The following is a 4075-nucleotide window of genomic DNA, read 5'->3' on the forward strand; positions in this document are numbered from 1 at the left end:
ATGTCCCCAGTCATGTTTGATTGACTTCTGTTACAAATATAAGTGAGAAAGATCGAATAAATTCATGTTTTTTTAATCATTTCTGTCTTGCCTTGATTCATATATTCATCACCTTATGTCAATTTCACTTACTAGTGTATTTTCATGTTTAAAATCTCTAAAATATGTTGTGTCCTGGGGCAGCACGGCGGGGCGGTGGTTAGCGCGTGTGCAGAACAGTTCTGAGGTCATGAGATCGAACCTCCTGTGTAGAGTTTGCATGTTCTGCCCGTGCTTGCGTGGGTTTCCTCCGGGCACTTCGGTTTCCTCCCACATTCCAAAGACATGCATGTTATGTTAAGGTATGGATGAGCGAGTGAGTTGTCTGTCTCTGTGTGCCCTGTTACTGGCTGACAACCAGTTCAGGGTCTCCCCTGCCCGAAAAGAGATAGGATAGGCGCCAGCACCCCCGTGACCCTACTGAGGATAAGCAGTGCAGATAATGTATGGATGGATATATTCATAACTAGTATCACAGGAGGGGCAGCACGGCGGGGCAGTGGTTAGCGCTCGTGCGGCACAGTTCATGTCATGGGAACCTCCTGCGTGGGTTCAAATCCAGCTCCAGACTTTCTGTGTGGAGTTTGTATGTTCTCCCCGTGCTTGCGTGGGTTTCCTCTGGGCACTCCGGTTTCCTCCCACGTTCCAAAAACATGCATTTCAGGTGAATTGGCCGGTCCAAATTGTCCCTAGGTGTGAATGAGCGAGTGAGTTGTCTGTCTCTGTGTTCCCTGCGACTGGCAGGCAAGCAGTTCAGGGTCTCCCCTACCCACTGCCCGGAAATAGCTGGGAGTAATTAAAATATTAAAATCTTTGACAATAATCAAACCCCCCCCCCCCCCCCCTTGTTACTGCTATGCACTGTAACAGGGGACACAGGGTCAATGTGAGATTTAAATTTCAGATTGAGTTGCTGTACCTTCCAAAAAGTTATTTTGAAATTGTATGCATGTATTTGTCAGGGAATGACACTATATTCTGCAGCTCGAAAGCAGTGGTGCTACAGGGCAAGCCATGATGCTGACCCTGAGAGAAGGAAATCTCATTTTAATAGAGAAAGAGAGTGAGAGAGAGAGAGAGAGAGAGAGAGAGAGAGAGAGAGAGAGAGAGAGAGAGAGAGAGAGAGAGAGAGAGAGGCTGGAGAAAGGACAGAGATGAGGAAAGAAAATAAAGTGGCAGATCTCAATGAAAGAGGACAAAAAGCATAAAAAAAGAACTGGATATTTCCCGTATGTCATGTGTGAAGTAATTGGTACAAGAAAAATAGTTACAGAATTAAATTTTGAACTGGAACATTTCTCTTATAGTTTGAAAGTTCCTCTTTCAGATGAGATTTTAAAAACAATACGTATTTCACATTTTTTGAGTCATGTTTATCTTGATGACCGGCACCCAATAGTAAGAATGACTCATTTATTTCTTCAAATTCAGAACAATATTTTAGACTGTCGCTGTAAAGCTGTTTTCTTTTTCTGACATGGTGCTGAAGGGAAAAATATTTTAAATATCCAATTAAATGTGTCACTTTATCCAGATTTAACAACTGATAAAAAAAGATACATAGGATGAAGGTTCAAGTTTGTGTGATACGTTGTTTTTTTTTCTTATAGCGTTTGTAGCATTGCACGCCAATTACCATGCTTACAAAATCGTTTTCTTAAATCTGAGTGAAGACAACTGTCTGGGTCTTGGGTTTTGGTCCTCGCCACACTGTCTGTCCATAAAAATACTGCATTGTTTCGTCAACGGTTACAAAGTTCATTTGGTTACAACAGTCGATGATGCTTTACGAACCGTAAACCATCTCAAAAATAGATAAATACTTGTTCTCATTATGTATTTCAAACATTTCCCCCCTGAACCAACCAAAAACGATGTTAATAAGATATCATTTTGACTGAATTACCCACCACACAGGAATTTTGATGCTGGATCAGCTTTCCAATTGATAAGACTGCCTGTGAACGTTGGTAAATAAGATCTTGGCTCTAAATCAAAAATCTTTCAGTCTGGATGATGCCCTGGTCCTTTCAACACAAAAGTATTTCTGTGTTAAAAAATGTTGCAGAAAGAAATGGATAAGAAGGGGCTAGAATTGAGCATTCAAGGAGCCGTATGCTGGTAAATCAACTAATTGGATATGTATTAAATATCTTATAACACGGGGCTCCAACCTTCTTAGAGCTGAGAGCTACTTTTTGTTATTATTGGTGCAAAAGGCAACCAGTTTTATATGAATTTGTAAAATAGCAGCTTAGCAAGATGGCTTCATAAATAGTTAAAAAGTAGCCTGATATTTAGCTAGGAAGGTAAACAGGTAAAAAACTAAAAGGGCGCTACACAGTAAGCTAAAAGAGTAAAAAGCCAACTAGATGGCCAAATCGAAAGCCATAAAAATGCTAGCTTGTTAGCTACCAAGGAGGCCAAAATTTAGCTTGATAACTAGCACAAAATAAAAAGATAAAATGTTAGTTGGATAGCATGCAAAATTATTTTAAAATCTAGCTAGATAGCTTGCTAAACAGCTAAATATAACTAACTACAAGGCAATAAGGTAATTGCATTTTTTTGATCATTCGCTTTATGAAACCCTTAAATTGGAATTCAGTTTGTTGTATTTCCTGTAAAAGAAATCAATAAAATAGTGAAAAAAATAAATGTGTTTAATACATGATTAGATTATTGTTTTATTCTCTTACTTAATTGCTTAAAAATAATTACATTATCAATACTCAAATAGATTTATTTTGTCCATGAAGCCCATGACCTGGAGTTTATTGATTTGTATTTTCAAAATAACAATGTATCATGTTATTACCAGGTTAATTAATTAAAATAGAGCTAAATAGACTCAAGTCAACCTATAAAAAAATTTTACTAGAGAATATTGATGACGTTGCACTGGTGAGCAATTTTAAGAACCGGTTTGCGGACACCTTAACTGTTCTTAGGGGCAATCCTGGTGCCCGTGGGTACCAGAATGGAGACCCCTGTTCTATAAGAACTGGCATCACCATTGAACAAAAGATGAAAAATTGACGTATAAATGCGTTTAGTTTGTTGTGAAAGGTCTCAAAATTACTCGATAAAAAGTGATAAGGTTTAATAGTGATATAGAAGATTCATTTTCAAATAGATATTTGACATCTACTGGGACAACTGTCACATTTTGCTGTCATTTAAGGGCCAATATCATGAAGAATTTATTGTATCAAAGTTTTTGTATTCAATCTCATCAGACTGTTCCTGACTGTGTTGGATCACCTCTTGAGTGAGTCGGTGCGAGGTCAGAGTAACAACATTATAGACTTATTTTTGAAAAAGAGGTCAAAGTGCAAGACAACAACAATCTTATCTTTGATTTTCATGGAATGACAAAAAAGGAGGAGAGAACTTCAGCACAAACACAAAAACAGAGTGTAAACCGTCAACACTTATTAAGATATACCAGTTGTATTCACAACTGACAAACAAGCATTTCCAAAAAGGTTATTTTTTTGAGAGTTACAACTACTTGTGTGGTCATTGAATGCACCTCAAGTCATGCTCAGCACACAAGGGAGTTGACTTTTTCTGGTTAAATACTCAAATCCCTGTTTATAAAGCGAATTAAAAAGGAACATTCACAGAAAAATATGCGTCGCCCGTCCCTGAAGGTACGTTGGCTAAAATGAAGAGTAAGCTTTTGCCATACATGACTAAAATATATAATCATTCATCCATGGCTTCAAACATAATTAAACAATTTTAATGTCAATTGAATAGTTTCCATGTTTTTATTTTTAAAATGGCAAAGATACAACTGCTCTCTGTTGCACTTATCAAAACTGCTCAAAGAGTAGGAATGAAAAGTGAGGAAACATTGCTTTATATAAGAACTTAGTAGCACAAATTAAAAAAAAATAAAAGAACCAGATGTAATTTCGAGAACAAATTGCATAATTAAAGAATGTACACTGCTACTTCTAGCACTAGATGACCGTGTCCAAAAATTGACTGTCTTGTTCTCTGCTATTTCCCTACACATACGCATCAC

The sequence above is a fragment of the Urocampus carinirostris genome, chromosome 17, assembly GCF_059441175.1.
Source record: "Urocampus carinirostris isolate Australia breed hairy pipefish chromosome 17, RoL_Ucar_1.0, whole genome shotgun sequence".
Taxonomy (NCBI): Eukaryota; Metazoa; Chordata; class Actinopteri; order Syngnathiformes; family Syngnathidae; genus Urocampus; species Urocampus carinirostris.